The sequence below is a fragment of the Microtus pennsylvanicus genome, chromosome 8, assembly GCF_037038515.1.
Source record: "Microtus pennsylvanicus isolate mMicPen1 chromosome 8, mMicPen1.hap1, whole genome shotgun sequence".
NCBI lineage: Eukaryota > Metazoa > Chordata > Mammalia > Rodentia > Cricetidae > Microtus > Microtus pennsylvanicus.
Genome location: NC_134586.1, coordinates 1,588,265 through 1,614,898, shown reverse-complemented (window position 1 = coordinate 1,614,898; position 26,634 = coordinate 1,588,265). Strand labels below are relative to the sequence as shown.

General features: G+C 46.1%; 1 protein-coding gene across 1 annotated transcript in view; it reads right to left on the bottom strand.

Annotated features, from left to right (window-relative positions):
- Tmtc1 (transmembrane O-mannosyltransferase targeting cadherins 1) overlaps nt 1-26,634 on the bottom strand; it is a 217,226-nt gene that overhangs the window by 145,090 nt on the left and 45,502 nt on the right. The gene's annotated exons all lie outside the window — the stretch shown is intronic.

The window sequence follows — 26,634 nt, the reverse complement described above, 5'->3', positions numbered from 1 at the left end:
GCACTGGACTGAGCTCCTAAGGTCCAGTTGAAGAGCTGAAGGAGGGAGAAGACAGGCAAGGAAGGCAGGACCACGAGGGGTTGGTCCACCTTCTGAGACAGTGTGCCTGAGCTAATGGGAGCTCACCAAATCCAGCTGGACTCGGTCTGAACGAGCATGTGATCAAACCGGACTCTCTGATTGTGGGTGACAATGGGGGCTGACAGAGAAGCCATTGATAATGGCACCGGGACTTGTTTCTACTGCATGTACTGGCTTTTTGGGACCCTAGTCTATTTGGATGCACACCTTCCTAGGCCTGATTGAAGGGGGGAGGGCCTTGGACTTCCCACAGGGCAGGGTTCCCTGACTTCTCGTAGGACTGGAGGGGGAGGGAAGTGGGTGAGTGGGGGAGTAGGAGGGGAATGGGAGGAATGGGAGAAGGGGAGGAAGTGGAAATTTTTGAATATATATATATATATATATATATATATATATATATATGTATATAAAATCTCAGGTCATCGGGCTTGGTGCAAATGCCTGAGCCAGCTGAGCCAGACTGAGTCGTGGTGAATCTTATGGGAGAAGAAAAAAAGAATATGACCGGGGAGGTAGCTCGAGTCGGTGGGTAAAGTTCTTGCTGGGCATGGTGATGCGAGCTTGTAACCCTCGCACAGGGAAGAAGGCAGAGACAACAAGGTTCCTATGACCCACTGGCTGACCGGTTTAGCCAATTTGCCAAGCATAAGATCCCACATGAGAGACCCTGTCTCAAAACCTAAAGTGTACAGGATTGGAGGAGTAACACCCAGAGCTGGCCTCTGGTTCCTGTGCACACACATGCACATGTATGCGTACACACAAGTAAGTATTATACCAAATAATAGAATAAACAGTATCACATAGGCAGACCTATCCTATACGACTACTTTAAATGTTCGTTTGTAAGAACTAGAGGTTGAAATGAAATAAGATAAAGTAGGAACTAACAGATTTAGGTTATGCAAATGATTGTTTTTAAAAATGTGCACCTGTACTGGTTAAAAAAAAACTTCCCTGGCTGATATAATACTTTTGTGGCATATGCAGTGAATAAAAAGTCTTAAATTGTTGAAGTATCAGTCCAAACTATTTCCAGCTGTCCCTCGGGTGGTACTGAACCCTCTCCTACAAGAAACCCACATTTCACTCTGTGTTCTTACTGTGTCTGACGGCATTTCACTTGCTCTCCTTCCCTTTAGCGAGCTCCTCAACCGTAGTCAAACACGGACAGTGAAGGGGATTGTGCGTGCTGGAGGAAACCTGACATTTCTGTAGTTGTACATTTTCATAAGCGCATAGCTCATGGGTTAGAGAGATGTAGCTCAAAAGCAGCTGCTGCTCATGCAGAGGACCTGGGTTCAGTTCCTAGCATCCACATCAGGCAGCTTTCAATCACATGGAACACCAGGTCCCCCAGGGAATCCAACGCCCCTTCTGATCTCTGCTGGTACCAGACCCACACACATGAATCATACATGTGCTCACACACATAAATAAGTAAATCTTTTTTTTTTTAAAAAAAGAACATGGCTTATAGCTTTCATACTTCTTACAATGGCCTGCTCAAAGAATTTCTCAAAAAGTATTCGGTACATTAAACTGAGCTTTTAATTTGTCATTAGACAGAATACGGCCTGGGATTAATCCCTAGCAACATATAACCCACATGTCATAGCCCATGTGTGTAATCCATGCACGGGGGAGGAGGTAGAGGCAAGAGGATTAGTAGTATGGACTTCAAGGCCAGCCTGAGATACATGAGAACCTGTCCCCCAAAAGAATCAATAAATAAAGAATAAAATGCAACCTACTTCACTATCTATGTGGTCACGGTGGGGCAGATGGCTAGGTAGTTAAGAGCACTGACTGCTCTTGCAGAGCACCCAAGATGGTTTCCTAGCACCCACACAGACTGCATCCTCCTAGGCCTCCAGCCCCAAGGAATCTGACATGCTCTGCTGGCCTCTGCAGGCGCTGGACGCATAAGATGCACATGAGCGCTACCCAGACCCTGAAAACAAAAGTAAACATTTCTTTGGAAAATATAAAAAGAGCTATTAGGGCAAATATACAACACAATAAACCTGATGCCTGGCACACAGCACCCCACACTGTGCATCTTTGGGAAGAGAAAGTAACAAACCACACATGTGCAGTAAGGCCAGGCACTCACGTGGAGGGTTTGAAAGCCACTTTTAGTGAACGTCTGAATTCATAGGTGTATCCCAGACTAATGACACCGAGGTGGAAAGGCCCAGGTTACAGGAAGATGAATGAATAAGTAAAAGCACACGGATGGTAAGGCGAGGTGGCATGTGGACGGTAAGGTGGGGCGGTGTGTGGACGGTAAGGCGCGGTGGCACGTGGTTGGAATTCAACTACTCAGGAGACTCACGGCTGAGGCAGGACAGCAAGACTCTCTTTAAAAATAAACAAGCAGGGCTGGAGAGATGTCTCCGTGGTTAAGAGCACTGGCTGCTCTTCCAGAGGTCCTGAGTTCGATTCCCAGCCACCACATGGTGGCTCACAGCCATCTGTAATGAGATCTGGTGCCCTCTTCTGGTGTGTGGGCATACATAGAGGCAGAATGTTGTATACATAATAAATAAATAAATCTTTAAAAAACAAACAAGCCAACAACAACAACAAAACAAAAAAAAAGAAACAGGGACGTGAAGTACCTTCAAGGAGAACTGGGGGATGGGCATTACGTATGTTTACAATTAAGGCCTACCACTTAGACCCACTGAAACCAACACGTGCTCCCCCTCTTCTTCCTGAGGGGGCTTGGGTTGCAATTCTCCCCATCATCCGGAGCTGGGTCAATAGGTGGGTATTCCTCTGCCTCCCAAACCCCAACAGGCTGTCAACAAGACTCCTAGGCCATCAGCTAGGACTCTCCTAAGACACCCCTCTTCCCACGCTCTCTCAGACCCTCCTTTCCACTCTCCATCACAAGAAAAGTACCTTTCATTTCCTCTGGTTTCACCGTAAAAACTATCCCGCAATAATGCTCATCTTTTATCGGTTTCTTGTTAAAGAACTTTAAAAGAAAATATATTAACTGTGTGTACTGCTTGTCAGTCAAGTGCAGCTAACCCCAGTAGTCCACACAGAAATCTCTCATATTGGGTATGTTTTTCTCCTAATATAACTGTAGGTATTGCTTAAGAAAAGAATCTTGAGAGCTGGAGTTGATATCCTGGTCAGCAAAGTGCTAGCTCTGCAGCAGGAGGACCTGAGTGTGAGCCCAGGCAAGGTGGCATGTGCTTTTAACCCCAGTGCTGGGGAGGAAGATTTACCCACCCCTAGAGATTCTGAACAGCCAACCCACCTAACAGACCATCTTCAGGCCAGGGGGAGGCCCTGTCGTAAACACTGTGTAGACATATTTTCTGAATAACAACACCTGAAGTTGTCCTCTGGCCTCCCATGCAAGTACACACATTCAAACACACACACACACGCACACACACATACACGCTCACTTACACACTCATACACACACTCCTCACACACACACACGCACACACACTCACATACATGCTCACTTACACACTCACTCATACACACACTCCTCACACACACTCCTCACACTCACACACTTGCTCACACACTCACATACACGCTCACTTACACACTCATACACACACTCCTCACACACGCACACACACTCACATACACGCTCACTTACACACTCACTCATACACACACTCCTCACACACACTCCTCACACTCACACACTTGCTCACACTCACTCACACACACTCACCAGCCAGGGCAGCCTCAATCTTACGGTCATCTTCCTGCCTCAGTTTCCCAAAATGACGGGAGCATAGGTCAGTGATATTCTTTTTCTAATACGAATGCTGCTGATGTAATTTTTCTCATAGATGAGTCACCTAAGAGTTCCCTTTGAGTTTTTTATATTTGAACACCTGCTGACAGCAATATCGGGAAAACAGGAATACATCATTCACTAACAGTACCTCAAACCTACCAGCTCAGACACAGAAGGATGATTCTCTGTTCACTCACAGTGCATAGGCCAAAGCCAGGCCTCTCACACTGACGGCCTCGGGATCCAGCTCTGTGCTGATCACTGGGCCTCCCTCACTCTCTGTCACATAAGTCTCTTGAATCTCTCAGGGAAAGAGAGTAAATAGTTGCCACTTGTGAGTAAGAGTGTGTGTATGTGAGTGTGTGTGCGTGTATGTGTGAGCATGTGTGTGTGTGAGTGTGTGTGTGTGAGTGTGTGTGTGTGAGTGTGTATGTGAGTGTGTATGTGAGTGTGTATGTGAGTGTGTATGTGAGTGTGTATGTGAGCATGTGTGTGTGTGTGTGAGCGTGTGTGTGTGAGCGTGTGTGTGTGAGTGTGTGTATGTGAGTGTGCGTATGTGAGTGTGTATGTGAGCGTGTGTGCGTGTGTGTGTGAGTGTGTGTATGTGAGTGTGTGTATGTGAGTGTGTATGTGAGCATGTGTGTGTGTGTGAGTGTGTGTGTATGTGAGCATGTGTGTGTGTGAGCGTGAGTGTGTGTGTATGTGAGTGTGTATGTGAGCGTGTGTGCGTGTGTGCGTGAGTGTGTGTATGTGAGTGTGTGTATGTGAGTGTGTATGTGAGCGTGTGTGCGTGTGTGTGTGAATGTGTGTGTATGTGTGTATGTGAGTGTGTGTGAGTGTGTGTGTGAGTGTGTATGTGAGCGTGTGTGTGAGTGTGTGTATGTGTGTATGTGAGCGTGTGTGTGTGTGTGCGTGTGTGTGTATGTGTGTGTGTATGTGAGTGTGTGTGTGTATGTGAGTTTGTGTACTTGCGTGTGAAGGCCAGAGGATAACATCCCATCCTGTCTTTTGCATGAACGTGAGTTACAACATCCAGTCCACAGTCTCGTGAGCGGCTGGTTACACAGGAACACAAATGCCAGGAAGCAGCAACCATGGGACTAGCTACCCACTCCCAGCCCCTGTGCTGTGGACATTGGTTTTAGATGCTTTGCTTGTATTCTAAAGACTAGCTTATTAAAATAAAAAATGAAAAAAAAAGCCATTGCAAACAGCTAAGGACTGTCCCCCCTCCTCCATTTTCTTTCTTTCTTCTTCTTTTTTAATTCAAAAAGTAATAAAATTGAACAAATGGCCACTCTGGAAATACACAGAGAAAAGAACATTAAATAAGGAAATCTTTCTTCTCAAAGCACCAGTCACGTGAGGTATGCAGAAAAATAGGGCTTTGTTCCTATATCGACCTAGAAAATCCTCTTTCAAAAGAACAAATTTTCTTTTAATTGATAAAGCTCTGGAAAAGCTTGGGGTTGTCATTATCAAGACAAGAGTTTAGAAAACAACAATGTATTCTGTCGCTGGCTTCCATGATTGATTTAAAGATTCTTAAAGCAATTTGCTGTTGGTGGAATCTAATTCAGTCCGCAAAATGCAGCAGGCTTGACTCCGTATCGACTTAGAATAATCTCATGAAATAATTCTATGGTTTTCAGAGACAGCACTCGTTCGCACGAGCATGAGTCTGCCCAGCGTCAAGTTGTCTCATGGGCCAATGACACCCACATGTGGGAGTGAGATACGGATACTTGCTTGCTGAGGAGAATTCCGGAAATCATCTGGTTGGAGCCCGCTCTTGCTCAACTCTCCTCGCAACAGCCCCTAATGGTGACCCTAGTTCAATTTCTCCCCAAACTTTCAGGTTCAATCATTCATAAATCTGTGTGAATCAGTTCTCAGTTTATTAAAAACACATCATGCCAAGTCCAGAACTTTAGCATCGAAAATAAAAGACTCAATTTTAAACGATGCATTTGAAAGGGGAAATAAACAATCAATGACAGGTCTGTGTGGAGAGAAGTGCCAAGGTCATGATCAGATGAAGTCATCGCACATGGGAACAGCCTGTGACGCTTCTATAGCATTCGTGGCTTACAGGAAGGGTATAAGGAGGCAGAGAAGTGGCAGTGGTTACTGGAATGGAGGCTATAACCACACTCCAGGAGATTTCAGACAAGAACAAAAGCTCAAATCTAACACACCAAGAGTTAACTTGACATTTAGCTGCATTAAAGTTTAAGAATGTCCAACTTCACAGGAGAAAGGCAGAAGTGAAAGGAAAGAAAGCTAAATTTACTGAATTAAGGGCCAGGTTACACGTTGCTCAAAGACCAGTAAGTAAGAGGGGAAAAGTAGACAAAGAGGAGCAAGTTTATTCAAAGGCCAGCTATCCTCGGAAGATGGAAGGACCCTTTTTTCATCAAAGCAATACGTGGAAGGCCTCAGCTTTCACAGGGAAGGAGACAGGGAGTCAGGAAGGCGTCACCACGTAGGACAAACATCTCCCTCCCTGCCTGGCACATCACAACAGACCCAACCTCCTGATGCCTGTTCTAACATTTAAAACAAATGAAAGACCAAGGAGTGGTATGACAGAAGGGACCAGGTATACTAGGTTCTGTCCCTCTAAAGAAAGATTATGTAGGCAGGGCTTCTCTTCGAAAGCTGAAGACCATGAAAAAGGGAGAGAGTATAAGAAGGCTAAGAAGCCAGCTGAAGTAGTGGTGCACACCTTTAACCTAATAGGGAGGCAGAGGCACTAGGATCTCTGTGCCTTTGAGGCCAGTCTGGTCTACAGAGCTAGTTCAAGAACAGCCAGGGCTACACAGAAACCTTATCTTGGAGTTTAAAAAAGGAAGAAAGAAGAAGAAAAGGAAAAAAGAAGGAGGAGGAGGAGGAATAAAGAGGAGGAGGAAGAGAAGAAGAAATAGAAGGAGGTGGAGGGGGAGAGGGAGGGAGAGGGAGGGGGAGGGGGAAGGAGAGGGGGAGGGGAGAAGGAAGAGGAAGAAGAAGAGGAGGAGGAGGGAGGGGAAGGGGAGAGGGAGGGGGAGGCTAAAGATGCTATGAACAACTTTGCAGAATGGCAGAGTATGGGTGGAGAAAAGCTCCTAAGAGCTGGTGACCCTGCCACAGATTCTGAGGAACTTTTCTAACAACACAGTTTCTGCTCTTCAAGGGTAAATCACTAGCTATGACCAGGCTACATGAGCAGAACCCCAACCACAAGCAAAGAGGGATGGTTCTTGTAACTTAGAAAAAGTGGTGGTGCGGGAGACAAAGCTCACATGGAGGTTTTTGTTTTTGTTTTTGTTTTTTTAATGGGAAATGTGGATGAGAGAGGAGAGAGGGGAGACCAGTCTCTGGGACAGGAGTGGCAGAAGAGAGAAGAGAGAGCGAGAGGGGGGGGGCGAAAGAGAAAGGGGGGGAGAGAGAGAGAAAGAGAGAGAGAGAGAGAGAGAGAGAGAGAGAGAGAGAGAGAGAGGGAGGGAGGGAGGGAGGGAGGGAGGGAGGGAGGGAGGGAGGGAGAGAGAGGGAGAGGGAGAGAGAGAGAAGAGACAGGAGGTGGGCAAGGCCCACCTTTTAAAAGGGAACATAGCCAAGGCACAAGGAAGGAGCTCTCAGTGGCTGGAGCTGAGGACATATCCTGTCAGGACCTCAAGGGCAGGCCAGTACAGATGCCTGAATACTAACAGCTCTATCTAAAATAGTAAGACTGACAATTGCTCTGGACAAGGAGAAGTTAACCCAACTGAAGGTGATTGTCCAGGAAAGGAAGTTACTTGGTAAATGCAGCCTGCTGGTAGAAGAAAGGTCAGGGTACGACAGTGTTGCTCGCCCTGAGCTCAGGAACCAACCCATACTGGGGAGACACGGAGTAGCCTGTGCTAACCAGTCCACACTGGGAAGACAAGGGGTAGCCTGTACTAACCAGCCCATACTGGAGACACGGGGCAGCCTGTGCTAACTGGCGGCTGCAGGAATGTAGCAAGCACTATTACTCCCTGGGGCTCTGCAAACCCCAAGGGTCTAGGGCCTGCTCTTGAGCAAACTCAGAGAGGGTTGCTTTTTCTAGTCATCTGTTGCTAGTATTCTTAGACTAGCATATGTTACCTCAAAATATGCCTCCTTGGATAAAGCTTATTTTGAGCTAGCTATTCTGAGAAACCGCAGACACAGAAAAAGCTTTGAAATCAGAAGAGAAATAACCCTTCTGTAAGGGAAACCATGATCCACAAAGAAATCTCCATTCGTAAGTGTGTCTCCTGATGCGTACCAGGAAAGAAGGACCATTAAATCTTCAGAGGTAGCAATCAACTCAGAATATCACTTGGCCTGGTGCACCCTGCCTTCCCAATGCTGTTTGTTGCTAGGCTTCCCCTTCCCTTCCCTTCCCTTCCCTTCCCTTCCCTTCCCTTCCCTTCCCTTCCCTTCCCTTCCCTTCCCTTCCCTTCCCTTCCCTTCCCTTCCCTTCCCTTCCCTTCCCTTCCCTCCCTTCCCTTCCCTTCCCTTCCCTTCCCTTCCCTTCCCTTCCCTTCCCTTCCCTTCCCTTCCCTTCCCTTCTTCCCTCCCCTCTCCTCCCCTCCCCTCCCCTTCCCTTCTTCCCTCCACTCATTCCTTCCCTCCTTTCCTTCCTTCCTTCCTCCATCCCTCCACTCATTCCTTCCCTCCCTCTCACCTTCCTTTTTTAGTCCCCACACATTGCCCAGTTGTGGGTCTGTGTACTGGTTCCCATCTGCTGCAAGAGACTGCTTCTCTGGTGACAGCGCTGCAAGTCACTGACCTATGGGGATTGCACACTGCTATTAGGGTTCATTTTACTGCCGTGTTCCTTTAGCAGAACAAGAGTATTTTGTTTTTCCCTAGATCTACACAGTCAGGTTCTGGGCCACTACAGCAGTGTGTGGTATGGGTTTTATCTCAGTCCAATCAGAGGGTGGCTGGTTTCTTCCACAGTCTGTCTCCCATGTAAACCCCTAGTTCATGATGCTCCCTCCTAGGACCAGATTCTGCTCCAGCCATCTTCACTGTTGTCTTTATGAAGTCCCCCAGGCATGGATACAGGGGGGCCAAAAAGCCTCATACATATACACAGACACATACAAACATATACATACATATATACATACATGTATATATGTATATATATAATCCCCTTACAAATGGGCATGCTTGGCTATGTGCAGTTTATTTCTGAATATTGCCTGGTGCGCTCTTCACCTTGGCTCTCTGCGTGCATGCCATTCCTCAGCATCTTGCTTTGCTCCCTCTCCAGCACTGTCCCCTGCACACATGGCTACCCTGCTCCCCAGCTGAGCCTGAGACACTCTCTCGTCTCACTCTTCTCTGGGGCTCTCCCTCATCTCGTTCACACGGAACCTTCCTTGTGGCTGCCCCCTCTCTCCCCGTTTTTCATCTGCCACAAACATGCGTGCCTTCCTTCTCCACATACAAGCAAGGCCTTTGAGGCTGAGCCCTGGAATCCCCATGATTACCTGCCCGCAGGGAATAAGGAACGCACTTTGAAGCAGCACAAGATGTCTTTGCTCAACAAATGTTGCCCCAGACCATTCCCCACGCCAGGCTGTCGCCTGCCACCGTGGAACACATTAGAGGGCGAACAGATCGAAGCCCCGACCTCTTTCTGCGGGGACAACACATAAACGGTACCTACCAAGTGTGATGACAACTGGGATGCAACAGTGAGGTCAGCACAATGAGTATTTAATAAACTCATCTGATTTTCCTCTGTGGGACAGAGCTGCCTTAGTACTGTGCCCGGCGCTAGAAGGACTTCGTGAATAAATGACTGAGCGCAGCTAAGGAGCAAGACATTAGACTGGAGCGGCTTCCCCGGCTGACTCCATGGTTAGTAAAGAAGCGCGCATGAATGCCACAGATGGAAGGGCAGTTATAAACAGACTGAAAACCACAGGAATGATCGATTGTCAGTCACTTTGGAGATCACCTGAACAGGTTCAACAAAGACACTCTGAAGACATAATGCCAACATGGCCAACACCTATACAAACACCACCACTACCACCAAGGCCAGCAGCAACACTGCCAACACCAATACCACAATCACCAGCTTCACTACCACCAACAATAACGATGACAATATCACTGTCACCACTGCCATCACCAACAACAAGGAGAACAGCAGCAACAACCACCACTTACCTGTTTCCACAGGTGTTATGTGGGACTCCTTAGAAGTTCCTAAACTCTGAGTAGGATCTATCAGTTTGAAGGGGTTTAACCCCTAATGGCCACTCCTAGACAGGACAAAGCAAAGTTTACCAAACACAACACTACTACAGGTAGACTGTAGACATGGTGGAGAACTTGGGTTTGTTGGTAACATTCTAACAACAAGAGTTTCCACTCAAGAAGCACAGATACAGGCGTTCTGAGCTCTGAGACCAACACCTCGAAGGCACAAGGAGTCTGTGTCCCTGCAGATTTGGGAACTCTGTGACTGCAATCAGCATCCTGAATGGTCATGCCCGGGAATCTACCTCCGCTAGCTTTCTCCTAAGACATGCTCACTCTCATGGTAAATAAGAAAGCGCTGCTTTGCCCGGAGTATGCCCTTCAAACAAGACTTATCTTCTGGGAAAAAGAAATTGCTGAGAAAGAATCAAAGGGTCAAAAGAAGAGATGAGGAAAAGAATTTAATTTCTTTTTATTTCAAGTATTTTGCTTGCATGTATATATGTATACCATGTACGTGCCTGGTGCCTCTGGACTCTAGAAGAGGACATCAGGTCTCCTAGAACTGGAGTTATAAATGGTTGTGAGCCATCGTCTGAGGCCTGGGAATCAAATCAGGGTCCTCTGCAAGATCAACAAGTATCCTTAACCACTGAGACTTCTCTCGAGCCTGGGGGGTGGGGTAAAATCAACGCTGTTTTGGTTCTTTGTCACTATATACATAAAATAAAATGTCTACCCTAACTATGACACAAACAATGCAAACACGAAGAAAGCAAAAGTTCAGTGTGGTGGAGATGTTTAAATGGTAGGGAAAATCGGGCAGAGTAGTAAGGACCTGGGTGCCCTGGTCAGAATACTGACATCCTCAGAGGATGCTACCAACTCCCACCTTGAATTGCTGAAATTTATCATCTATAAACTGAGAATACTAAAAATATTCATAGAAATATTTCAAGGTTGTATAAATTTTAATAAAATGAAGTTCTATTTTTTATTTATTTGGGGGGGGGACATTGAGAGTAATCTCTGTAGCCCAGACTGTTCTCAAACTCTCGGTGATCCTTTTGCCTCAGCTTCCCAGGTATTTGTATTGCAGGCATGAACGACCACACCCAGGTCAAGTTAATCCATGTACAACAACATTCCTGCAATATCTGGAACTTTGAAAGTTAAAATAAACAACATAGGTAGGGGGATGGAAAGGGAAAAAAACATGGGAGGAAAGATGCTCACAACAGACGCAGATAAGAAAGAGTATAAAGATGCATTTCCATTCAATAAATAAAATAAAATGTTTGGACATTCGGGGCTTAGGGATGTAGCTCATTGCTAGAGTGTTTGTCTGTTGAGAAGGTACAAGAACTTGGGCTCAAGTCTCTGTACCAAAAATTAACAATGATAATAATTTCAAAATACATTCAGATTTTTTGGCCATCTTTGGGACTGAGTGTAGGGTCTCACATATGCCTTGATAGTTCTCTGCCCTGGAGCAACACTTGGTTCTTGTTTTCTAAGTCTTTATCTTGAGACAAGGGCTCCCTAACCTGTCCAGGCTGGCCTGGAACTTGTATTCTTCCTACCTCCTCCACTGCCCCACCCCCCAGAAGCTAGGATGATAGGTACATACAACAAGACCCTGCTCAGACGAAAAAATCTGAGCAAAAAAATTAAGTTTTTCCAAAGAAAGGGAACAAAAACCAGACAAGAAAAATGGATGAATCTCCACATGTCAGTGCTTTTCTCTCTCCTCCCATCTCCCCACTGCAGGAACTGGGAACACAGTGCTGTGGCCGCTCGGCTGGAAGACATTTCTCTAGCTGCACCACTGCCTTCCGGGTGCCCCCAGAACTCCCTTCCTTCAGAATGCCTGTGCACTTATGCAGTTTTACTAAAGGCTTTCCAGTGCCTTGCCTGACTTGTTCTGCTAACCTGTAAGACCGGTTCATTAATTGTCATTGTCAACCACAGCTCTGGGCAGGTCTGGGAGGGAGTTTCTAGAGTTTTAACTGGGGACTGAAGAGCACCTCTGGATGTGGCACCGTCTATAGCTTGGGTTTGCTGACTTAGTAAAAAGGTAAAAGTGGGTTCAGCTTTCATCTCTCTCTACTACCACAAAGTGACAGCAGCCTCATGCTCTGGCCACATCGACGTCCCTGCTAGATGCACTGTGCTCTCAAACTCTGACCAACACCAACCAACCTGGCTTCCTTCTGTGTGCAGAACTCCACTCTCCCCATTACAGAGAGGAAAGTCATGCCAAGGGACTGTCCACAAGGGGAGGGGCAGCCCAGGGGAGTTGTTCCCAGCTGTCCGCCTTACTAGCCTTGCTGGTAGACAGGTCTCTCTGTCTGTCACATTCTCCTTGCGTTTCCTGATTTCCACTCCCATTGCGTAACCGGTGGCAGACACAAAGCCAGCTGGCTTCTGACTGAACTTCCTTAAACCCAGCCTGCAGCACATTGCCAAAGTCTGCAGGAAACCTCCAGGCCTGCGAGGACATAGCAGTCCCTTGTAAGTTCCTGGCTCCTGGAACTCCCACTGCCTGCCAATCAGTCTGCGCCAATCAGTCTGTGGCTGCCTTTTCTCTGCAGTCAGCAAACCAGGTTCCTATTTCAGGGCCCCCTTAGGAGCCATGAGGCAGAAACCAGAAGGTGCAGAGATCAGTGTGTATCACCAACCACTGTGACCTCAAACATCTTTAGTCTAAGCTCCCTGAACCCAATGAGGGTTATTTTTAAGGAAAAAAATAGAAAAGTTACTAGTTTTCAAAGGCTAAAAAGGGGGTTTATTCAGAAGTATTTCATGATGACCCTAAAAGGGAATAAAGAGTTATTAAAGCAAAAACATCTCTATTAAGTTCTAGCGGGCATCACTCTCTCTAACTGTACCACTGTGGAGGGCATCACCATCTGCGATCCACTGCCAAAACCAAGGACTTTCAATATCTGACTAAGACGTTAGGGCCTCTGGCAAGTGCTGGGCCCTACCTGGTGATTAAGGCCTTCTGAGAAAACTTGGGCCTTCAGAAAGGAATCTTGCCTCTAAAGAAGAAATCCTGCCTCACTATCCAGTCTTCAGAGCAAGACCACTCCAAATGTGCCAGCCCCCAAATTGTGAGTGGACGTCCCTTGCACCCTTCCTCCCCCTGTCTCCCTTTCCCCATCTGGCCCTGATGTGGGAGTGTCATATATCAATCTGTTGATTTCATTGGTTAAGCAATAAAGAAACTGCTTGGCCCTGATAGGTTAAAACATAGGTGGGAGGAGTAAACAGAACAGAATGCTGGGAGGAAGAGGAAGTGAGCTCAGACTCAACAGCTCTGCTCTCTGGAGCAGATGCCATGCTCCCCTCTCCCTGGCACACGTGATGAAGCTCCAACCCAGGATGGATGTAGGCTTGAATCTCCCTGGTAAGCCACCTCGTGGGCTACACAGATTATTAGAAATGGGCTAGTCCAGGTGCGAGATTAGCCGAGAAGAGGCTAGATATAATAGGCCAAGCAGTGTTTAAAAGAATACAATTTGTGTGTTGTTATTTTGGGGCATAAGCTAGCCAGGCGGCCAGGGTGCCGGGGACATAGCCCCGCCGCTCGTATTACAACATGGCCCTCCTCCTCCTCTCTCTCTCTTCTCTTTACTCAGTGTCCTCCTTTCCATTGCCAGTATTGACAACTGGTCCGTTTCCAAAAGTCCATCTTTCTCGCCGGAAAATCTGAGTCTCAGTATTATACACAATACTGGAAGCTGTTTGCCTATGATGGCCAACTCCACAGTCCACTTAGAGAAAATGCCAACTATGGATATCCAACCACATCTGGAAGCCACATTGGTACTGCTTGACTTTGCGTCCCCCTCCCCCACCCCCCGTTGGTCACATGTCTCGGATTTAGTCACCTGTGCTGCAGTGTTGATAAGTGTGGGTGAATGGGGGCACCTGAAGCACAGCATGGCCCCTTCGTGGATGAATGGGCCCTCTCCGTGTTGTTCTCTGTATATTGAAGGGCATACCTTACTCCTCCCGAGAGGGCTGTGTTCAGGGTGCCATGTGTAAACAGAGACAGAGACCCACCATTTTAATTCCCCCATCTCCAGAGATCTTGTCTGTGGTATCACGTCATAGCCATGCAGAATGAAGACAGTTACCTGACAGTGTCTCTCTAACAAGAATGATGCTTCCTTCAATGATGTGACTAGCTCTGCTTGTGACTAAAGCAGACAACACAAGCCCCAAGTCCTGTCTGGCCGGGATAAACACTCTGACGACACTGACTTTTAAATGAGAAGACTTTGTTTGGGGGTCAGCTCATCGTTCCAGGTTACAGTTCATCATGGCGGAAGACCCTGGTCACCTGACATCCACACCCAGAGAGAGACACATGCCGACTAGTGTTCAGTTCACACCTTCACTTTACATAAGCCAGGGTTCCCTGCCTAGGAACAGTGACATCTGCAGTAGACGGGTCTTTCTACCTCCGTAGACCTAACAGAAATAATCTCCAACAGTCAGCCCACAGACCCAATCTCTGGGTGACTTTAACTTCCCTCAAGGTGACAACTTTCTTTTCTCTTCTTTACCTTTTTTTTTCAAGACAGGGGTTCTCTGTAGCTTTGGAGCCTGTTCTGGAACTAGTTCTTGTATACCAGGCTGGCCTCGAACTCACAGAGATCCACCTGCCTCTGCTAGGATTAAAGGCGTGCGCCACCACTGCCTGGCTAAGTTGACAATTTTCAGTAACTATCACAAGACAATAATTTTGTTTTTAAAGATATTCATTAAGGGAAACGAGAGTTTGATCCTCATTAAGGATATTCTTATGAGAAAAGAGAGTTTCATCCTCAGGATTCACAAGTATACCATGGTGTGTACCCACATGTATATGTATGTATGCACACACATACACACACATATGTATATGTATGCACATACAAACGCACATATGTGTGTATGCATGTGTGATTGTGTGATATGTGTGCACGTGTATATGTGTGTGCACACGTGCATGTGTGTATGTACATGTATATATGTGTATGCATGTGTGACGTGTGTGTGAATGGGTGTGCACATGTGCATGTGTGTGTGCACGTGTATGTACATATATACAAAATAAGTAAGAGGGAAACAGACAGAGAGACAAGAGAGAGAAATCAATTCTCAAGTGTAGTAGTTTTCAGTTGAATCCTTTGAACAAAACCGAAGTGAGATAAAATGGCACCATTCACTGACAGATCATTAAAAATGATCTCAGAGAAGATCAGTAAGTGATTTTTTTTATTTTTTTGGCATATAGCCCGAAAGTAATTCAAAGGGTTTTTATCCCCTCATTTACTTATTTATATAAAATATTTCTCACTGTAAATACATATAAGAAAGATATGGATAGCCACAATTGGACCCAAATTTATCCTGACATTAAATAATATTCACCGCTGACACATGAACTCATTTTTATTATGTATTCATCTCATAAGAAAACACGTCAGTGACTCTTCACTTTCAACAATCATGGCAAGAATCATAAGGAAAAACCCACACAACATTTGTTACAGCGCAACTATTCTTGGAGTGTCTCATACACAACCTCCTAATAATCCCAGCAGGGGCACGTTACCCTTAATCTCCATTTTGGGGAGCAACTGTACTTAGAGCCGGGCTCTGAGCCATTCACAGCAGCTCTTGAACCTGTGCTCTGACGACGGTACAGCATGGCTCAGACACACTTCACAAATGATGCAGGCACTGTGCTGAAAGTTGCTTGTTAATATTAATAATTAATATGGTTGTGATTTGATAATTAATGCTCCTAAACATGGTGATTTTAAAATCATACTAACTTATTTGCAGATTTTATTTTTTGAAACAGGGTCTCACTATGTGGCTCAGGCTGGCCTTGAACCTGCACCAGTCCTCTGCCTTAGCCTCCCACCTGCCATTTCCAGACAGGGCTAGGGATGGCAGCTCTAATGTGAGATGAGGTTGATCCAGTGATGGAGCTGAGGTCTGAGTAGACCTGAGCAGTGCGGAAGGTGGGACCTGTAAGTACCTGTGAAGGGTTTATCTTCTACTGGGTGTTGTTACTCCACTTTGCTCCCCGATACCACACGGTTTCCTCTGCCATGCCCTTTCCCCATAATGTTTCTCTCTTGCCTCCCTTCCAAAATAAAAAAGCCAGCTGGCCACAACTGAGGCCTCTGAGACCATGAGCCCAAAGAGATCCCCCTGCTTTAGACTGTGTCCTCCAGCATTTGTGATGAGAACCATATCCAACACACCATCACATCTGCAATTACATAGCAAGCCCATGGGAAAGAGCCCAGAGAAATCACAGGACGGGAAAGGCAGATTTGTCTGAGATTTCTAATAAACATCCAGAGACTACTATGCAAATTCATTTTCAGATTACCAAGTCCTCAGAATGGTTTTTCCCTTAAGATATGTACCCTTGCTTTTAAAAGATACTCAGCAGCAATGTTAAAAAACATAAGAGTCTCAGGCCCTCGGCTGCCAGTGAGAGGCCAGAAAATGCAAGGATTTCCTTTCCTAGAAATGGTGCATTGCTGTGTAGAGACCAGAAAAGACTGGGTTTCCTTTCCTAGCAGTGCTGCAGAAGAATCCACCTGGAGCTTCCAAACAAACACAAGGGAGCTGTGAAAGCAACTCCTGAGCAAGAATGTGGCGGCCTTCTAGCTCACGTCCTTGAAGGCACTGAAACCAAGGACACAGCACACAGACCACACATGACATGACAGCAGTCAAAGCAGCCTCCTGTCCTGACAGTCAGCTGGCATTGGCACGGTTGCACCCTGCGAGGAAACTCCACTGTTCCAGGCACTGGCGTGGACTTGGAGAGAATAATCCTTTTGAGACTGTGTAATCACGCTGCCCAAAACAAGGCTTTTACCATCAGAATCCATCGCACTGTGCTCTACAAAACACCTTGTGTGCACTTGAAGTACTCCTGGGTGTTTTATTATTCCCACACAAATGAAATGAACAGAGGTCATGCAGCCCAGACATGGGAGCATCCACACAAAGCCAACAGACAGATGAGATCAGAGCTAAGAAACAAACCCCCAAGTAAACCCCACACCAAGGATCTACAGACCCATAAGAGTTCATAGGTCAGAATTCTCTAAAAACACAAACTGTCAAATTTCACCAATTCTGAAATGTCACTGACTTTCAAATGCACCATGTCCTTATTTTTAAGAAAAATAATAAACTTTGAAATTACAGTTGGAAGCTGTGCCCCAATATCAGGGAAGCCAAGGGTGGGGAAGAAATGATTGGCAGCTAGTCCATAAATGTGGCTCGCATGAAGCTGATTTGCTAAAGGCTGGGGAATTTCCACAAAATCCTCTGGATCTGAATACAGGTCACAGTGAATTCTGTAAAGCACAGGGGCAAATCTGAAGCCATACATGCGAACATGTGATGGAACACATATGAAGCTGTGCATATATACCCCACTGCTCTAATGTCTGGACCCATGTTGTGATATTGCCAGAAAAGCTGTGGTATTATCCCAACTCCATAGCTTAAGTTTACACACCTTCTCTTCATGCCTTTAAAAGTTCTGCAAGACCCAAGCATGGAAGCATAGGTAGGAGGATCTTTATGAGTTCCACGCTAGCCAAGGAACATAGTCTTTAAAAAATGTTATGCAGGATCTAGACTACCATCCACGGGTAACACTTGAGGTTCTTGTTTTCTGTTACTTTATCCCGAGGCAAGGTCCCCCTAAATTGTCCATGGTAGCCAGGAGCTTGTGTTCCTCCTATCTTACCCTCCCCTCCCAGAATGACAGGACTCTGTTTTGTGTTTCTCTAGTAAACATGGCTCCAGACAGGCCAGGGTTTGTGACTTTATATAATTCACATTCTCTCCTTCTACAGGGTCTAAACAGCGACCAGGAAGATGGCTCAGTCAGTAGAGCACTAGCCTTACAATCGGGAGGACTCCAGTTCAGATCCCAGCACCCACATAAAAAGTCAGGCACGGCTGCATGGGGTGAAGTAGAGACAGCATTGCTGGGACCTGTGGGCTGCCAGCCTAGCTGCAGGGTCAGCGAGAGACCTTGTCTCAGGGGGAATAAGAAAGGGAGTGTGTGATAGAGTAAGAGATACACAGAGTCCTCCTCTGGCTCCACAGGTGCACACACACATGCACACACACCCACACACGCATGCATACACACACACACACACACACACACACACACTATCTTACAAACGGAAAAAGTATACGATCTACTCTGCGTACACACAACAACATGTAAAGGAAGGATGAACAGATGCTCCTTGTGGCAGGAAAACTCTGGACTGTACTGGATCACAAGTGACAGATGTGCTCTCCGGTCTATGTGGCACGATACAGAGTGCCACACAGCTGTGAGGAGCAACATGGAGGAAGGGCATTCAACACATTATTTAAGAAAATAATTTAAAAATGTAAAATTCCTACTCGAAATCCAACTTTTATGGGAAAACATTATATAAAAGCAAAAGGACGATCCTGAGCAAAAGTGCCACAGCATTGAGGCTGTTTTATTACAAATAATCTAAAATTCATAATAAAACTCTCTGCCAAGTCCTTAATGCAGCTATTCGTCATTCTGAATTATCAGATCATCATGTAATAGAGGCAGAATTGAGAAACAGCAGTGAATAATTGTGTTTATAAAATGCTATACCAAATAAATGTGCCACAAGCTATATAATTTATTTCTTGTTTATAATTAATTATACATCTATAGAGACAAGATGCTTCAGCAATAAAGCCTTTATCATTTTAGGAAAGATAGTTACACTGTTGGCCACTCCATGGCCATCTGTCATTGGCTACAGTACTCGGGTTTCCAAAAATGGATACAAAAGTCATCACGGGACTGCCTTCCAGGGAGAAAACAAGGCATTTAGAACCTAAGATAGTAAGTCTATTATTCAAACTCAAAACTTTGACTTTACCTTCTGGGACAGACATCGGAAAAGTGCCTTTGACTCCCAGGACAGGCTGCTCACTGGAAGAACAGTCCATCCTGGCTCTTTCTAGCATTTTTTTTAAGGCCTTAAACTTTACAGAGAGACCCAGCTAAGTCCAGAATTCCACAGTCCAGTTGAGTGTGCTGCCAAGTTCTCAGCCTGAGCAGAATTTAAAAACATACAGAGTGTTCTGGCATCCAACTGGCGTCTGGAAACAATGCAGGCGCAGGGGACACCACCCACCCCCAGTCCCCAGAGACCTGAGCCTGCCCTTGGGAGGCCTCTGAGTCAGAGCCCAAGAGAACCAGGGTGGAAGGAAGGAAGCAGACTCTGGAAAGCACCCTATATCTCCCCTCCATTTTGATTTTTTTTTTTTGATATTTTAAAGACAAGAACAATTCATTTAAAAGCCACCCTTATGGATCCTTGGGACATTTCCTCATTGCATAATTGTCAGTAATGAACTCACTTCATCTCGGTCTTAACAGAGGCCCGGTGTCTCCTTAGACTTTTAATAAAGACCTCTTCTCTTCCCAAGAAATAAGGAAGGCACAAAGCCAAGACAAACACTCCAGCAGAGGCACCTACAGACCTCGCCCCTCCAGGGGGAAATCAAGCCCAGACTCCATCCTGCTGTCTCTGGAATTCGTCCTGTCTTCTCCCAGACTCATCACCAACCTTATAATCAAACCTGACACAGCTCACCTATCCTGTAACAACCTCAGGATTCCTGCCCCAGGTTAAATCCTGGGCATGCCAGCATGGTCCTTTTGAGTCCCAGGAAGACTATCCCTTGGGCAGGAAAAACACTCCGAAAAGGACAGCAGCAGAATCAGAAAGACAACTTTCTCAACACAGCAATCCCTGCTTGTTTGAGTGGAGGCATTAAGTACACAGAGAGGGGCGGCTGAGAGAGTAAAGGGCTCACTGTCTAAGCATACACCTGGGCATGTGTTCGTAGCTCCAGTGTGGAGACAGGAGGTTTGTTGTCTAAGTAAGCTCCAGTGAGAAATCACCTCTAAAAGTAAGATGGAAATCAAAGAAGGAGGTACTTGACTTAAGTCACTGGCTTCTACATACACATACACACACACACACACACACACACACACACACACACACCACACAAGGTAGATGTACTTGGAAAAGATCATCCCTTTCAAATACGTGGCCCAGTGACTTCTGTGTAGCGCGAATGCAGTTAGGAGATAATGAATTCTGCAACCGGGGTAACAAGACAGTCAGCAACCTTCTCCCCAGCCTTGCAGGAGGATCTGCTGGGCACAGCATGGGAAGAGCTCCCCTGCTACGTTCTGACTAGACAGACAGCGGTTTCGGTGCAATTAATCCCCACCCGCCTGTCAAAGCACAGCATAGAGACCATCATACATGATGCATGATGGCACAGGGGTGGTGCACAAGGAAAGATGCAGCCTGTGATTGACAGGAGCCGTGTGGTTCAAGCAAAGGAAGAAAAGTGGGGTAAGGAAGGATAGGTACTGCACTTGGCTGCTTTTCTGAGATATGCCGAGATTTTAAGGAGCCCCAGATCGTAGGTAGGATGCTTGGGAACACGGGGCAGGGCAGATTCTAATATCTGTTTCAAATGTTAAGTAAGAAGGTTTATTTGTTTGTTTTTCATTTTGTTTTGTTTTCCTTCTATAGTGGCTGTGGTGGCAATGTCAATCTCCTGCTACAGAGAACGGGAGTGGGTGTGTCTGAGCAGCACTGACCGGCCCCCTCCAACTGTAGGAGCCCTTTAAGAGAGGAAAGAACTTTGTTGAGATGTAAGAGAGTTTTCGTAGTAAAGTCTGAGCTTGAAATTCCAAAGTGTAAAGCAAATGATTCCGTGTGTCATCATGACCGCCAGGTTCTGCTTTTGGATCCAGCGACCTACTCATTATAACAGGGCTGTGATAATCGAGGGACAAAAGGAACAGTGCCAGATGTTGGCAACACCTGGGACCTGGAAGGAAGCAACCGTCAGCATGGCCACACTGCCGGTCATAGGCCTTAGGATGGACACCCAAGCTCAGAACTCCACGGAGTCTGCCTGACAGACCCGAACAGGAAATCTGCAGTATGGACAGCCCAGGAGTGTGGAGTTGGGAGTCCAGCCTGGAATGGGCCTTAAGTGCCATTCACGGTGGAAGAACCACATCAGGGGAGCAATGCCTGGACCATCTCAGGACATGTGAACTGGATACTGTTTATGAGCACAGGCCCTGGAACAAGCCCAGCAATGTGAAGGTGTGCACAGCAATGTGCACAGCTCTATCTCACACCCATTCTAGCTCTATCAACCCAGCCACGCACACTCAGAGACACACTCCCTGGTTCAGATCTCCGTCGACTGGGCCTAGATATGTCCTGGAGCTCTCTGCCTCTGTTTCCGGTAGATAAGTTATCTCATCAGGATCTTTGATGGTTTTCACTATTGCTGCTGTTTTTTTTTTTTTTGATTTTCGAGACAGGGTTTCTCTGTAGTATTTTTTTTTTTGGGGGGGGGGGTTCCTGTCCTGGAACTAGCTCTTCTAGACCAGGCTGTCCTCAAACTCACAGAGATCCTCCTGCCTCTGCCTCCCGAGTGCTGGGATTAAAGGCGTGTGCCACCACCGCCCGGCTGCTGTTGGTTTTGGAAGTGTTGGAAAGCCATGGTCTCCTGATGTGGGAAGTCTTTCTGTATATGTGTTGCTTTTATTGGTTGATGAACAAAGCTGTTTCAGTCAATGGTTTAGCAGAGTAAAGCCAGGCAGGAAATCCAAACAAAAATATAGAGTAGGAGGAGTAAAAGAAACACCATGTAGTCACCGAAGGAGAAAGATGCCAGAACATTACTGGTAAGCCACAGCTTCGTGGCAATACATAGATTAATTGAAATGTGTTAATTTAAGATATAAAAGCTAGCTAGGAATATGCCTGAGCCATTGGCATATTCGGTGATTATTCTGGTCTGGACGGCTGGGAAACGGAAGCACAGTCTCCATTTGTAGTCTCCTAATGAAATTTAGAAGACCTGAAAATCCACCCCATCTTGACTCGCCCTCCCAAGTGTTGGGACTACAGACATAACACACCATGCTCCGTCTCGATAATTTTCTATTATTGTTCAACTGTACCAAATGTCTGCTCATGCCCTCATCCCCGCACAAGCAGAAGATCCTTGGTGGCTGAAAAGCCATCTGTGTAGTGTTGATCCTCCCACTTTTAAGTCATCAGAGGTTGGCCTGTGTGGCGTCTATCAGTTCCCTCCTCACCTCTTACTTCCAGTTTCACTCCTGATGGGGGACCCTGGCCATAGAGCAGAGGCTATGAGGGCTGGAGATCAGGGAACCTAAAGCCTAGACACCCTCCTTGATGGTCAAACCAGCCTGGCCCGTGTGTAGAACAGAGACTCTTCTCAAGATGGTTTCCTGCAGGACTTTTCCCCCTGGTGGTGGGTAATGCTGGCTCTACCATTGTCATTGGCCTGAGGACTCTGGCCTGGTCCCTGTGAAGAGTATGTTCACAACTACCCTCTCCATGTATCCACCAAACATCCCTTACAGCACATTTCCATTCGTGTAAAAAGTGCAGGACACTGGAAATGAGGAGGTGCCGCAGGGTGGAATTCAGACCCTTGCTCTGCCCCCAGTCAGATTTCCTGCAAGTGTGTGAATATTATACCTCCATAATCATTTCAGGGAAGGGTCACCACGGGAGACAGCTCTGTGTGTCCTAGAGACAGAAGTATTACCAATAAGAAAATTTAATTATTTCCCTGTGTCAACAAAGGGCTCCACCATCCACTTGCTCTTTTTTCCAGTTATTTCTTATAAGAATAAAAGTCAGTAAATCCAGTAATAATCCTTTTCAGATTCAAAAATGTTCATAGTTAACTTACTACTAATCTACTTTGAGTATAAGGAAGGGGAGGGACCACAGTCAGAAGTTTCATTTATTTCTTGTTCAATAGGAGAGCCAGCTTCACTATGGCAACATTTCTGTTAGTATTTGTGGATCCTCGGAGGGGTCTCTTTAGCCCCTGCATTATAGAGAGTGGTTGTGTGTTGCTTTTATTGGTTAATGAATAAAGAACTGCTTTGAGCCTGTGGCAGGAAAGAACAGAACTAGGCGGGGAAAGCTAGGCTGTATGCTGGGAGAAAGAAGGGCGGAGTCAGAGAGAAGCCTTGGAGTCACCAGAGTCAGACATGTATAAGCCACAGCCACATGGCGATACACAGATTATTAGAAATGGGTTAAATTAATATGTAAGAGTTAGCCATTAAGAAGCTAGAGCTAATGGGCCAAGTAGTGATATAAATAATACAGTTTCTTTGTGATTATTTTGGGTTTAAGATAGCTGGGCAGCCGGGAATACAACAAGAGAGGCCCATCCTGTCAACACTACACAGATGCAAACACCATGTATTTTTAAAGATATATTCTTATTTTTGCACATATTGGTGTTTGCCTATGATATGTCTCTGTACCACATGTGTGCTATGCTCTTTGAGGCCAGAAGAGGGCATCAGATCCCCTGAAATGGAAGTTATAGAGGTAGTGAGCCACCATGTGGATGCTGGGAACCAAACTTGGGTCCTCTAGAAGAGCAGCAGTCAGTGACTTAACCACTTAGCCATCTCTCCAGCCCAAACACCACATTTTCTTGAGGAACACCACAAATTGAAATTCAGAGGAAGCAGTGCCCAGTTAGCTGTAATAAAAACTATTTGGGGCAGTGATTTTTCTCTCAGTGGGATCTGGTTCTTACTATAAGAGAAATTAACACTGTAAAAAAGGGTGGAGGAGGTGGGGCAATAAAGTCATAGCAAAGAGGACTTTAACAGCATAACACAAAACAGTACTCAGCAAGGAGATGTCCCCAGCTCGTTCCTTGGGCAGCTGAGGAGAGGGCGCCTGAACTGGCCCTATCCTATAGACACACTGATGAATATCTTGCATATCACCATAGAACCTTCATTTGGCGATGGATGGAGATAGAGATAGAGACCCACATTGGGGCACTGGACTGAGTTCCCAAGGTCCAAATGAGGAGCAGGAGAAAAAATATGAGCAAGGAAGTCAGGACCACGAGGGGTGCACCCACCCACTGAAACGGTGGGGCTGATCTAATGGGAGCTCATCAAGGCCAGCTGGATTGGGACTGATGGAGCATGTGATCAAACTGGACTCTCTGAATGTGGCTGACAATGAGGGCTGACTGAGAAGCCAAGGACAATGGCACGGGGTTTTGGTCCTACTTCATGTTCTGGCTTTGTGGGAGCCTCGTCTGTTTGGATGCTCACTTTCCTAGATCTGGACGGAGAGGGGAGGACCTTGGACTTCCCACAGGGCAGGAAACCATGACTGCTCTTTGGACTAGAGAGGGGGAAGGGGGAAGGGGGAAGAATATGGGAGGAGGTAGAAATTTTTAATAAAAAAATAAAAAAAGAAAGTTAAATAGAATAATAAAATGTATGGGGGCAGCTCCTGCTTAGAAATGCCACAAAACAACAAAATGCAGGAACTGTAGTGGCCTTTCATGTGTGTTTTAATAAATAAAGTTTGCCTGGAGATCAGAGAGTAAAACGTCCCACTGGTCAGCCTTACAGACCAGACTGTGGTAACACACATCTTTAATTCCAATACCCACACAGTTGCCACAGAAACCGGATGGTGCCGGCTTTAATCCCAGCCCTAGAGAGGAATATAAGATGGGAGGAGAAGACAGCTCTCACACACAGTCTCATTCTGAGCTTCATGAAGACAGGATCGCTATTTCAGACTGAGGTAGAGATAAGTAAGAGTCAGTAACTGAATTGTTTTACTTTTCTGACATTCAGGTTGAACCCAATTTCTCTCTCTGAGTTTTTATTAATCATACTTCAAGAAATTTCTCTGAATTTAATGGTATTTTTCCTCTTATTTATTTAGAAAAATCAGCTAAACAAATTATCAACATGCAAAGGGCATGCACACATTAGCTTCCTTTAAATGCTAAGAAGAAAAAAGAAAAAAGAAAGCTGATCTACGTCCACACTGAGGTACAGCCTGTCCTACACCTACACTGAGTACAGCCTGTCCTACACCCACACTGAGTACAGCCTGTCCTACACCCACACTGAGTACAGCCTGTCCTACACCCACACTGAGTACAGCCTGTCCTACACCCACACTGAGTCAGCCTGTCCTACACCTACACTGAGTACAGCCTGTCCTACACCTACACTGAGTACAGCCTGTCCTACACCCACACTGAGTCAGCCTGTCCTACACCTACACTGAGTACAGCCTGTCCTACACCTACACTGAGTACAGCCTGTCCTACACCTACACTGAGTCAGCCTGTCCTACACCTACACTGAGTACAGCCTGTCCTACATCCATACTGAGTACAGCCTGTCCTACACCTACACTGAGTACAGCCTGTCCTACACCTACACTGAGTACAGCCTGTCCTACATCCATACTAAGTACAGCCTGTCCTACACCTACACTGAGTCAGCCTGTCCTACACCTACACTGAGTACAGCCTGTCCTACATCCATACTGAGTACAGCCTGTCCTACACCTACACTGAGTACAGCCTGTCCTACACCTACACTGAGTACAGCCTGTCCTACATCCATACTGAGTACAGCCTGTCCTACACCTACACTGAGTACAGCCTGTCCTACACCTACACTGAGTCAGCCTGTCCTACACCTACACTGAGTACAGCCTGTGCTACATCCATACTGAGTACAGCCTGTCCTACACCCACACTGAGGTACAGCCTGTCCTCTATAGCATGTGCTGTTGCTATAGATACTACTACTGTGACAGGGTTAAAGATTTCCGACACACAGGTGATCTAGTTTATTCAAAGTCTCGCATCCCACGTGGTTCCAGAAAAATCTTTCTCTCACTCTACCATTTTCCTTAGCTATTATTTTTTGTGATCCTTTCTTTTTCTGTATTACAACATCTGGGCAACTTTATTCCAATTTCTATAAACTGGGATATGGGTTGTAATTACTTCTTTTGATTAGATTATTCCCTTCCTGAGTTCAGTCATTTGAATGTGAAACTGTAAATGATGTATACAGTGTTGCATTAAGCACTGTTGGAATACACCATAAAGATGTTAATATCGTTCATACCAAGGGCATACATAGTACAGGCTACAAACACATGGCAAGCAAGGACCACCAATAATGCAGTGTATCTAGGAGGAGGGGAACCTGAACTACATCAGGACTGGCTTTAGAGGGCTGGGCTGTGGCCCAGGGGCAAAGAGCTCGCCTAGCAAGCTTGCCTGGCACATCTCTGGAGTTTCCAATGCCAAGATGGGGGTGGGCAGGCTTAAAGACCCATTGAGAGTGGCTAAGGTGGTGGTACCCAGGGAGATGAGGCAAGAAAACCATGACATCAGGAACGTAGGTACATTTCAGTGGCTATTCACTGGGCTGGAGCAAACTCTCACAGGGACACAGGGTGGAAGCTCAACCTAAAGCCAAACTACCCACAGACACCAGAAGAAGGTCCTACAGAACAAGACTCAATGGTACCCTAACTGTGGCCCTCACTGCTTCTAGCTTGATGCCCATGTCCATA